Source organism: Geotrypetes seraphini, chromosome 10 (assembly GCF_902459505.1).
Source record: "Geotrypetes seraphini chromosome 10, aGeoSer1.1, whole genome shotgun sequence".
Classification (NCBI taxonomy): domain Eukaryota; kingdom Metazoa; phylum Chordata; class Amphibia; order Gymnophiona; family Dermophiidae; genus Geotrypetes; species Geotrypetes seraphini.
Window position 1 is genome coordinate 92979708 of NC_047093.1, and position 12161 is coordinate 92991868.

Below are 12161 nucleotides of genomic sequence, written 5' to 3' on the forward strand. Positions count from 1 at the left end.
AAATTTAATCACCTCGCTCGTCATTCCAATTTTCAGGTCGTTTATAAATATGTTGAAGAGCACAGGCCCAAGCACTGAACCCTGCGGCACTCCACTGGTGACGCTTTTCCAGTCCGAGTATTGTCCATTTACCCCCACTCTTTGCTTTCTATCTGCCAACCCGTTTTTGATCCACGTGTGTATTTCACCCTCAATCCCATGGCTTGCAATTTTTTGAAGTAGTCGTTCATGCGGGACCTTGTCAAACGCCTTCTGAAAATCCAGATATACAATGTCGACCGGGTCACCTTTGTCTATCTGCCTGTTAACTCCCTCGAAAATGTGCAGCAATTTCGTCAAGCAAGATCTTCCTTTGCTGAAGCCGTGCTGGCTGGTTCTCATTAGATTGTGTCCATCAAGGTGGTCAACGATGCGATCCTTTATCAGCGCCTCTACCATCTTTCCCGGTACTGAGGTCAGACTCACCGGCCTGTAATTTCCCAGATCTCCCCTCGAACCTTTCTTGAAGATCGGCGTAACATTTGCCACTTTCCAATCTTCCAGAATCCTGCCCAATTTGATTGACAGATTGGCTATTAGTTGAAGCAGTTCAGCTATAACCCCTTTCAGTTCCTTGATTATCCTCAAATGGATGCCATCCAGTCCCGGGGATTTATCGCTCTTGAGCCTATCAATCTGCCTGTATACCTCTTCTAGACTGACCGTCAACCCAGTCAATTTCCTGTCTTCGTTTCCTTGGTATAGCCCGGTAAGTTGCGTATATCCTCTTCTGTAAATACAGATGCAAAAAACGTGTTCAGTTTGTCAGCTATGGCTTTGTCATCCTTTAGCACTCCCTTTATTCCATGGTCATCCAACGGCCCCAACACTTCCTTCACAGGTCATTTCCCCTTAATATATCAAAAGAACGGCTTGAAGTTTTTCGCCTCCTTGGCAATTTTTTCCTCATAGTCTCTTTTGGCCCTTCTTACCGCCTTATGGCACCTGCGTTGATGTTGCTTGTGCTTTTTCCAGTTTTCATCCATTTTTGACCTTTTCCATACTTTAAAAGAAATCTTCTTGTCTCTGATTGCTTCTTTCATTGGTACAGTGAGCCACGCCAGTTCCTTATTTTTATCCTCTTGGATCCCTTGTTGATACGCGGTATATATAGATTTTGCGCCTCAGTGACTGTGTCCTTGGAAAGGGACCATGCTTGCTGGAACAGAACATACTTAAGTAAGGCTAGACTCAAATAGGACACTGGTCTTTGACCTAAGGGCCGCCATGTGAGCGGGCTGCTGGGCATGATGGACTACTGGTCTGACCCAGCAGAGGCAAATCTTATGTTTTTATGTTCTAAGATCTAGGCGGTATGACACTGGTAGTGCAATGATGGTCTGATGGCAGGCTATGTTTAGTTCATTTCACTTGAACAAACACAGGGTTGTGGGTCTGAGCACTATCTTAATTAGTTATGTTATTTAATGGACTTAATCTGTGACTTAATTGATTCTCATTACCCATTCATCTCATCTCTCCCATCCACAAATTCCCTCACAGAACCACACACAGAGCAAATGTAATGAACCCTACTCCCAGTCTCATTAGCCGTAGTTAACTTTAATTGGCTAGTGGCACACCTTTGCATTTATTATGTAAACCATGTAATGCCATTGATAACTGCACAGATAATGCAATTGCCTTTCAGTGCTGAATGCTTACTCTTGTAGTCAATGCATCTGGAGCTTATATTACTCAAATACAGACTCCGCCTGCTTAAACATATCCCACCATTCTAACTTGCAACCCAAGCAACCCTCTCCCACACTTGCCACTCTGTGCTCCCAACACTCAACTACATCTCACCTACTCCACAGATGCCTACCCAGAAATACTGTAACTACAAAATATATATATATATATATATATGATATTAGAATACATGCTTTTTGAACTTGTCATGCCATTCAAGGCTTTCCATTTACTAAGTGTAATGCCTGCATACTGCATTGCTATGGGTACTTCTGCATACAATAATGCACATGTCTAATGTCCATATCGCCTATGAGTTAAGTTCACATATTCTATGGAGCTCATTTTCAAAACTACTACTACTACTTATTTCTATAACGCTGCCAAATGTATGCAATGATGTGCATTAAACGTGTAAGAGACAATCCCTGCTTGTCCCAAAAAGTGGGCCAAAGTTGCCAAACCCTTCCAATTTGCTATTTTTGAAGCCTATTTTCTAGACAGTGTGGCCGGGCCAGTCTCTGAGTAGGTGGGAAACCCGCCTCGGACCACAGGTAGATTCATGTAGCGCCTTTTGTAAGGCTGGCAGAAAGGAAAACCAGGAAAAGGATTTCTCAAAAGAAAAACAGCTTCACTTTATTTGTAATTCCACGAGCATGGTAAACAAACTATATGTTCATCAAGGCAATATTCTTTAAGTCCTTTGAAGCAATCCCTCTTGCTTCAGGGTGGGCAACTTGCCCTGTACTTGTCAGCAAAAAGAAAAAAAAACGTTTTCCCCAAACAAACATTCAGGAGTGTACTTTAGTTTTCTGGAACCCACATCTTCCTGTGGCAGGCTGGCAACTTCCAGCCAGTGTTCATGGGCTCACCCAGTCAGGCACCCCTGCTGCTGGGGCTACTTGCTCTCCCCCCAAGGGTCTCCCTCACTGAGGCAGTCACAAACTCCTAACTTTTCCCCTGGAGTCTTTTGGGGCTTACTGGAAATCCTGGAAACAGACTTCCCTCAAATTACTTTTAATTAGGCAGAGCTGCTTCTGCCTTTCTCACAGCCTGCTTTAGCTAAGTGTTTTAGAACCACCCTTCACACTTCATTCCCCCTATCTCCATGTCCTCCTCCCATTCACTGTCCTCATGAATACTGGGCATTTCTTCTTCATTGGACAGGGAGTCCAGGTTGTATTGCCAAGTTCCTCTCTCGGGCTGTTCCTCCCCTCCCCCCACCCTGCCTGCCTGTCAGCTCTCTGCCAAAGTGCTCTTCCCCACACACAACTCCCGGGTCACCCTCCCAGGGTCTGTTAGGCAAGGCAAGAAACCTCCCAGGGCTTACAGTCTCCCTCCTACTAGGCTGACCTTTGTATAGCGTCCTGGGCTGGGGAACTGGAACTCTGGAACTGCCCCTTCGGCAAGTAGCTGCACTCTCTCCATTAGAGCCAGCTGAGAACCCTTGATTGCTTTGCCTCCTCTCTATTTGAGGAAGCTGATCCCCACTATCACGAATGCTGACCCCACCCCCTCCTGGGTTAGGTTTAGGTTTCTCACTCTGAGGAAAGGATCGATAGGGGAGATAATTGGTTTGCAGTGCCCTTCACCCCTGGCTGTTAGGTTGTTCTGAACCTTGCCTCTGCCCCTTTCCTCTGGGCTGAGTCAGCTGAGCCTGCTCCAGGCCAGGTTTTACCAAGCCCTTTGATGCCTGCTGGGGAAGTTTAACTGTTCTTTTCCTTGGGACAGGGGCTTCCCTGTCACAACAGCTATCCATGATGTTAATTTGCAGTTCATCTAAATCTCAAGGGGGTGTGCTAGAGATGTGGTGTGAGTGGGACTAGGCTAGGTTATTTATTTATTTATTTATTTATTTTAATCTTTATTGATTTTCCAAACTTCAAAAGTGCAATACATAAATATATCATATATAATAAGTCAATATAAGCACGTTTAACTTTCAAATACACATAACCATCCATTTTCTCCCACCCACTCACCTAATGATAATTTAATAAAACACAGAAGCATAGATTTCTCCAATAACCTTACCCTATTCAATTAGTCATATCCTTCCATCCTCCCACCCATCTCAAGTGTAAATATTTGAAGATCAAATTATGACAGAAATAACCCCTCCCCCCTTCCGTGGGACTAGGGTAGGTTATGAGTTGGTCTTTTTTCTGCCATAATCAAACATTTATGGATTTGTCCAGGGCACAATTTGAACATTTGGGGTTTGTTTTGAGTATTTTTCTTTTGGACATGTTTTCAAAAATGGTTCAAAAAGATAGTACATCTAAAAAACAGGGCTGTGGAGTCAGTAGATAAATCCTCCAACTCAGACTCCTCAGTTTCTGGTACCCACGACCCATCCATTTTCAAATAAATAACCATTTTCAAAACTGCAAAATGTCTATGTTAACTACTGGATTCTTGTGTGTCTTCCACAAAACTCGGATTTGGACATCATATCAAAAATGGCCCTCCACATGCCCCATTAGTTGTTCTTATAGAAATATTCACTGACACATAAGAGGAATCAAAAGACATTACAATGCAGACAAACTAATAAAGCACACAAAAGCTACCAAACTATAGATCTTTTATATAACCGAAAAGTGTCACATCTTCTGGGAATAAACCTTAATGCAGCTTGACAGTAATTGAATTTGGATGCTGCACTTAAATTAATCTTCTCTGAAGTAAATAATGATAAAAATTAACATTAGACAATGTCTAGGAAAAAAAAGCATTTTGAAATAGAATCCTAAACCTCGCAAAGGTTACAAGGCTGACATACCTTCTCTGAATATTTCCCATCTTCTGTGCTCATTACTGCTTTATTGTGTGGGGAAGAGGGTGGGGACTGGGGACAGATGTGGATTGAGCTGTGTCAGAATATTGTCCCAAATTTTATCTGGATTAAAAACGGAGTGCAAGGTGACAAAGGGTAGCAATAAATGGAATTCACTCAGAGGAAACAGACGTTATCAGCGGTGTGTTGCAAGGATCGGTTCTTAATCCAGTTCTTTATAACATTTTTTATAAGCAACATTGTGAAAGGGTTGTTTGGTAAAGTCTGCCTTTTTGCAGGTAACACCAAAATCTGCAATAGGGTAGACACCTTTGATGGTGTGGTTGACATAAGGATGGATCTAGCAAAGCTTAAAGAATGGTATAGAATTTGATGGCTAAGATTTAATGCTAAAAAATGCAGGGCCATGCATTTGGGCTCAAAAAACCAGCTCCAGACTCCTTCCCTTCTACCTTTCTGCACCGTATGCTTGGAACAAGCTGCATGAATCCCTACGACGGGCTCCATCTCTGGCCGTGTTCAAGGCCCAGTTAAAAGCCCACCTCTTCTCACCTTGGATTCTGCATCCCAAACCCTATATATCATGTCTGTCTGTCCAGGTTGGATTGTAAGTTCTTCTGAGAAGGGGTCGTTTATTAAATATCAAAATGTACAGCATTGCATATGCCTTTCAATGCTATATAAGTGATAACTAGTAGGAGGAGGAAGTACTGTGCATGAAGGAAAAGTGGAACTTAAGTGGTGATTGTATTTGATGACCTTATGGAAGCCTAACAGGGGGACAGCAAAAGCCAGAAGGATGCTTGGATGTTCAAACACCTCTGTATAAGCAGTGTTGTTCAAATTACTAGGTCAAAGTATTTAAGTAAAAATAAATGTATATTTTAGATAATATGTAGAAATAAACGAAAACAAAAAGAATCCAAGTGATACCTTTTTTATTAGACTAATTAGATCAGGGGTCCCCAAAGACCCTCCTTGAGGGCCGCAATCCAGTCGGGTTTTCAGGATTTCCCCAATGAATATGCATTGAAAGCAATGCATGCACATAGATTTCATGCATATTCATTGGGGAAATCCTGAAAACCCGACTGGATTGAGGCCCTCAAGGAGGGACTTTGGGGACCCCTGAACTAGAGCATGGTTAGATTAGCTTTCAAAAGTAATCTTTCTTCTTCAGATCAGAGATAAGCAAATGAAGACCGCTATCAGTATATGAGTAAAACATCAAAGTATTTAAATTATAGTCCTACAGGAAGAGGGAGGGGAGTAAAAGAACAGTGAAAAACATATTAAAAAAATTACTTAAGTGAAAGTAAAATAAAGTTATTGCCTAACGTACCACAACTACAATGAACACAGGTACTGTTAATGTTTTTATCCCAACAACTTTATTGCTCTGCAGTTCAATCCATTTTGCTTTTAAAACTAAGGGCCTCTCCTATTAAACTGCACGAGCAGTTTCTAGCACAGGGAGCCGTGCTGAATGGCCTGCGCTTCTCCTGACACTCATAGAGTTCCTATGAGTGTCGGGAGCAGCGCGGGCCAGTCAGCATGGCTCTTTGCGCTAAAAACTGCCAGCACAATTTAATTTAAGAGGGGGTAAATTTTTGAAAATGACCACTCATTCGAGGGTGCCTTTGTGTCATTATCCAGCACAGCTTAAAAGGTGTTTAACAACTAACTGCACTAGCAGAAAATGAACTGTTCAGTCTGATATAAATAAATGTTCCTTTAAATCAGACCAGGCTGCAATAGTACTTATAGCTTCTGACTTGGTCTGCAGGTATTGATCAAGGGAATCTTTGTCTGAAACACTTCTGTATAGCAAAGAGTAATTTGTCACCATTATATTCATTATCATCTGCACTAGAAGTAGTGCTAATTCCTCACTTGCATCTTCATCTTTAAATTTGCTATCATCATCATACTGTTCAATTAGAAAGAAGACTTTCACAAAGTTGGAATCATTGTCTGTTGTTCTAACAATTATTTGTCTGAATGCAAATTCTTAATATCTTTGAGAGCTGATGTTAGAACATCAGATGTGTGGGAACCCTTAAGTCTTAAGGTCAGAAAGCAGACTTAGAAGCATAGAAACATGAAGGCAGATAAAGGCCAAATGGCCCATCTAGTCTGCCCATCCATAGCATCCACTATCTCTTGAACTCGGACACAGATACTAATTTATTTACCACAGAAGTCAGACTTACCGGCCTATAGTTCCCTACTTCTTCCTTACTTCCACTTTTGTGGACAGGGACCACATCCACCCTTCTCCAGTCCTCTGGTACCAGTCTACTGGGATACTATTCCACCACCTCTACTGGGAAACTATTCCATGCATCTACCACCCTTTCTGTAAAAAAGTATTTCCTTAGTTTACTCCTGAGCCTATCACCTATTAACTTCATCCTATACTCTCATTCCAGAACTTCCTTTCAAATGAGAGATTTGCCTCATGCGCATTTTTGTCATGTAGTTATTTAAACATCTCTATCATATCTCCCTTCTCCCACCTTTCCTACAAAGTATACATATTGAAATCTTTAAGTCTGTCCCCATAGATCTTATGATAAAGACCACCAACCATTTTATTAGCCTTCTTCTGAACCAACACTAACCTGGTTATATCTTTTTGAAGGTGCGGTCTCCAGAATTGTACAGAATATTCTAAATGAGTTCTAACCAGAGTCTTATACAGGGGCATCAATACCTCCTTTTACTTTCGGCCATACCTCTCCCTATGCAACCTAGCATCCTTCTAGCTTTTGCCATTACCATTTCAACCTATTTGGCCACCTTTAAATCATCATATACTATCACACTCAAGACTTGCTCTTCTTTCATGCATAAAACTTCACTCACTAAACTGTACCGTTCCTTTGGGTTTTTGCAGCCCAAATACATTACCTTGCATTTCTTAGCATTAAATCTTATCTGCTAAATTTCACACCATTCTTCTAGGTCCTTCCTCGTGTTATTCAAACCATCGGGGGGGGTCTACTCATTGCAGATTTTGGTATAATCCACAGAGGCAAATCTTACCTGACAGTCCTTCCCCAATATCGCTTATAAAAATGTTAAAAAGAAGAGGCCCAAGAACCAAACCTTGAGGCACACCACTGGTAACATACCTTTCCTCCATTAACCATTACCCTCTGTCGCCTTCCACTCAACCAGCTCCTGACCCAGTCCGTCTCTTTGGGGCCCATCCTGAGGGCTCTCAGTTTATTTATTAGATGCTTCTGTGGAACACTGTCAAAGGCTTTACTAAAATCTAAATACACTACATCTAGCATGCTCCCTCTATCTAATTCTCTGGTCACCCAGTCAAAGAAATTGATCAGATTTGCCTTACAAGACCTACCTCTAGTAAATCTATGTTGCTTCGGGTCCTGTAATCCACTGGATTCTAGAAACATCACTATTCTCTGTTTTGAAAGCATTTCCATAAATTTACTTACAACAAAACTCAGACTTATCAGTCTGTAATTCTCTTCTTCTTTACTTCCATTTTTGAGGAGAGGGACCACATCCACCCTTCTCTAGTACCACTCCTGATTCTAGAGAAGCACTGAAAAGGTCCCCAGAACTTCCCAAAGTTCCTTGAGTACCCTTGGATGCACACATCTGGCTCCATCACTTAATTTAGTTAGCTCCTCATGAATACATTCCTCTGAAGATCGATCAGGGTCTACCTCAACTTCATTCCTACTTGTGTTTATCTTCTGCGGTCCTGCTCCTGAAGCTTCAACTTTGAACACACTACATAAATATTTGTTAAGTAATTGAGCCTTATCTTTATTAGCTTCTACATATTTTTCCTCTTCACCTTTGTGTCTCACAATGCCACTTTTGCACTTCTTCATAGTAATATGAAGATATCTTGTCTCCTCGTTTTACTGTGTTCTTCCATTTGCATTTTTACTTTCCTGATTACTCAACCAGACTCTCTTAACTTTTCCAGATATTTTAACCTGTCTTACTCTTTCTGCAATTTTTTGTGGTTTATAAAAGCTAACCTCTTTTTCCTTAAGTTTTCAGCTACTACTTTTGAGAACCAAAGTAGCATTCTTTTCCTCTTACTTTTCTTTGATTGGGTGCTGAGGCAGCTGCCAAACAACAAAAGCACCAGGCATTAATGGAATCCCTGCAGAGCTGCTAAAACCAGTCCCAAAAGCCACACTGACAACACTTTGCTAAAAGATCTGGAGGACCTGTACATGGCCAAAGGACTGGAAAAGACCAATTTAGGTTCCACTGCTGAAGAAAGGCAATGCCAGTGACTATACCAACTATAGAACAATCACCCTGATCCCCCATGCCAACAAGGTGCTTCTAACGATCATCGAGAGGTGCTTGGGTAACATCTTTGATCAAGAACTTCCTGATGCCTAATCTGAATTCTGTAAGTATAGAGAGACCCGTGATCACATCGCAAACTTAAGGTGGATCATAGAAAAGGTGAGGAACTACCAGAAGAAGCTCTACTTGTGCTTCATTGATTATACCAAGGCTTTTGACTGTATTGAACATAAGTTTTGGGAAGCACTGGGTGAGGTAGGAATGCCAGCACACCTCATCAGTTAACTGGATCGCTCTGGTACGATCAAGAAGCTACAAGGTGAACCTGGTATGGAGATACAGAATGGTTCAAGATCAAAAAGTGTACAAGACAAGGATGCATCCTCTCTCCTTTTCTTTTTAACCTCTATGCAGAAGTAATCACAAGGAAGCTGGACTTAGATGATTCGAGTATTGGGGTGAAAATAGGTGGAAGAACCATCAGCAATCAGAGATACACAGATGATACTACCCTGCTGGTAGAAAGTGAGAAGAACCTCAAGCAGTTGATCCTGAAGCTGAAAGAAGAAAGTGAGAAGATGGGACTTTACCTGAACATCAAGAAGACCAAAATCATGACTACCGCCAACAAGAAAGTCCACATAAAGATCAACAATGAAGAATGACAGCTTCATTTTCCTTGGGTCCCTCATTGATCACCGTGGCAGTTGACAGCAGAGATTAAGCATCGATTAGCACTGAGACGTGCAGCTATGGTGAGCATGGACCAAATATGGAAGTACATGGCCATCTCAGTCACCATCAAACACAGACTGATCACTGCCATTGTGTTCCCAATCGTGACATGTGGCTGTGAGGCATGGATGCTCACAAAATCAGATAGAAGAAAAATTGACGCCTTCAAGCTGTGGTGCTGGAGAAGACTTCTATGAATCCCATGGACAGCTAGGATCACCAACAAAGATGTTCTTGATCATACCGTATAAACCCAGAGTTGTCTCTGGAAGGCAAGATTACCAGAAAGAAACTGACCTGTTTTGGCCATGTGATGAGGGCAAATTCACTAGAAAAAGAGGTGCCATTCAGAATGGTCAGTGGTAAATGAAAGCAGGGGATACCAAAGGCCTGTTGGCTGGATACCATCAAGAATGACATAGGAATGAACATCAAGCAATTGAAAGAAACCATGGAGATCAGGAAAACATGGCGAGGACTGGCCTCCACACAGTATCCAGGAGTCAGACACAACTGAATGGATAGTAGTAATAATGACATATATGCATGAAGCTACCTTTATACTATTGGAATTTGCAAAGGCTGTATGAAAATGGTCTTCAAAATATAAAGCCTAGCTTATTCTGCCAGCCTGCATCACCATTTCCTTCACCCAAATGGTAAACACTGCCACACCCTAGATGACAACAAAGGTTCCAATTTTCATCACCCCATAGATCCTGCAGGACTGCAAGATCATTTGAAAGGAAAATGTCTCATAAAGATGCCCTTTGAAAATGTAGCTCATGTACTCAATGAGTCAGGCGCAACTCTGGGTAAGAGCGAACAAGAAAAGGACCTGGGTGTACTGATAGATAGGACCCTGAAGCCATCGGCACAATGCGCGGCAGCGGCAAAGAAAGCAAATAGGATGTTGGGCATGATAAAGAAAGGAATCACGAGTAGATCGAAGAAAGTCATAATGCCGCTTTATAGAGCAATGGTCAGACCACACTTGGAATACTGTGTCCAACATTGGTCCCCCAACCTAAAGAAGGATATAAAACTGCTGGAGAGCGTGCAGAGACGAGCAACGAAGCTAATAAGAGGTATGGAGAACTTGGAATATGAGGAACGACTCAAGAAACTGGGACTGTTCTCCCTTGAGAAGAGGGGACATGATCGAGACGTTCAAGATACTGAAAGGCATCGATAAAATAGAGCAGGAAAATAAATTATTTACATTGTCCAACGTGACACGGACAAGAGGACATGGTTTGAAGCTAAGGAGGGACAAGTCCAGGACAAATGTCAGGAAGTTCAGCTTCACGCAGCAAGTGGTGGACGCCTGGAATGCTCTCCCAAAGGAGGTTATTAAGGAATCCACTGTGCTAGGATTCAAAGGCAAATTAGATGCACATCTCCTTACGAGAGGCATAGAGGGTTATGGGTGACTAAAACTACATCAGGTGTATACTTGATGGGGCCTCCGCGTGTGCGGATCGCCGGACTCGATGGACCATGGGTCTGATCCGGAGATGGCAGTTCTTATGTTCTAAGCAAGTGTAAAGCATGTAAAGGAAAGTATGGATAGAGATTTGAAAATAAAATGTCTCATTCACTGGGCTCTGCTAAAATACCACCACCACCACTCACACACTATTAAAACACATGGCCACGTCCCTCCAGACACTTCCTAGTTACCACTGGGTCTTCCCTGGCCCTCAGGGTCTTTGGGCAGCTTCCGGTACCATTACCAATTTCTCCGCTGGTTGCCACCGGGCCCCCTGGTCACTTGCCAGTCACCTTTGGCCAATGCTCTTTGGGTCAACAGTCTGCTTCCTACTGGGTCTTCTGACAGCTTCCAGTACCATTACCGGTTTCTCCACTGGTCACCATTGGTCCTGCTGGTCCCTCGCCAATCCCCATCAGCCTAGGCCAGGGATCTCAAAGTCCCTCCTTGAGGGCCGCAATCCAGTTGGGTTTTCAGGATTTCCCCAATGAATATGCATTGAAAGCAGTGCATGCACATAGATCTCATGCATATTCATTGGGGAAATGGGGTTTCAGGGTTGACCCTCTGTTTGTAGTCCTCCATTCCACAAGCCCAGTCAGACTTAAACATACCATGGAGGCTTAGAGGGCACACCTTTAGCTCTTAGGCATCCTATCCTGGAAGGAGGGAACTGAAGATAAAAAGTTATAAAGGGAACAAGACAGGAAATGTATACTCTACTGTAACTCTTCTATTGGATCTTTGCATCCCTCTCCCCCCCCCCCCCCTGCATTCAGGTACATTCCTCTCTTTTTTCATTCCCCCTCAGACCCTAATCTTAAACTTCTCATTCACCTACATCCCTGCCTAGTTGGGTGAGAGCCTCTTCCCCTTTGTGGGACTGTCACAGCTGCCATCTCCTGGGATTGGATCCATGCCAAAAATACTTACCCCATCACTGATCCCCACAGCATCTGGCTCCTTTTCTTCAGCTGGGGCAGTAGGAAAACCCCTCCAGCTGTGTGTCACCTCCTGCTGCCAATCTGTTTTTAAACTTAGCTTTTGAAGTCAGTAAAAGTCATCCACACTAACACCCAAATTCTATAAAGC

General features: G+C 42.6%; 1 protein-coding gene across 5 annotated transcripts in view; it reads right to left on the reverse strand.

Moving 5' to 3' along the window:
- CACNA1B (calcium voltage-gated channel subunit alpha1 B) overlaps nt 1–12161 on the reverse strand; it is a 1471643-nt gene that overhangs the window by 983521 nt on the left and 475961 nt on the right. The window contains exon 1 of one of the 5 annotated variants that reach the window (XM_033960473.1): nt 3088–3174. The exons of the other annotated variants lie outside the window; for them this stretch is intronic. The gene's annotated coding sequence lies outside the window, so the exon portion shown is untranslated. Of the gene's footprint in view, nt 1–3087; nt 3175–12161 lie in introns of those variants that run through there. 5 annotated transcript variants of the gene reach the window in all.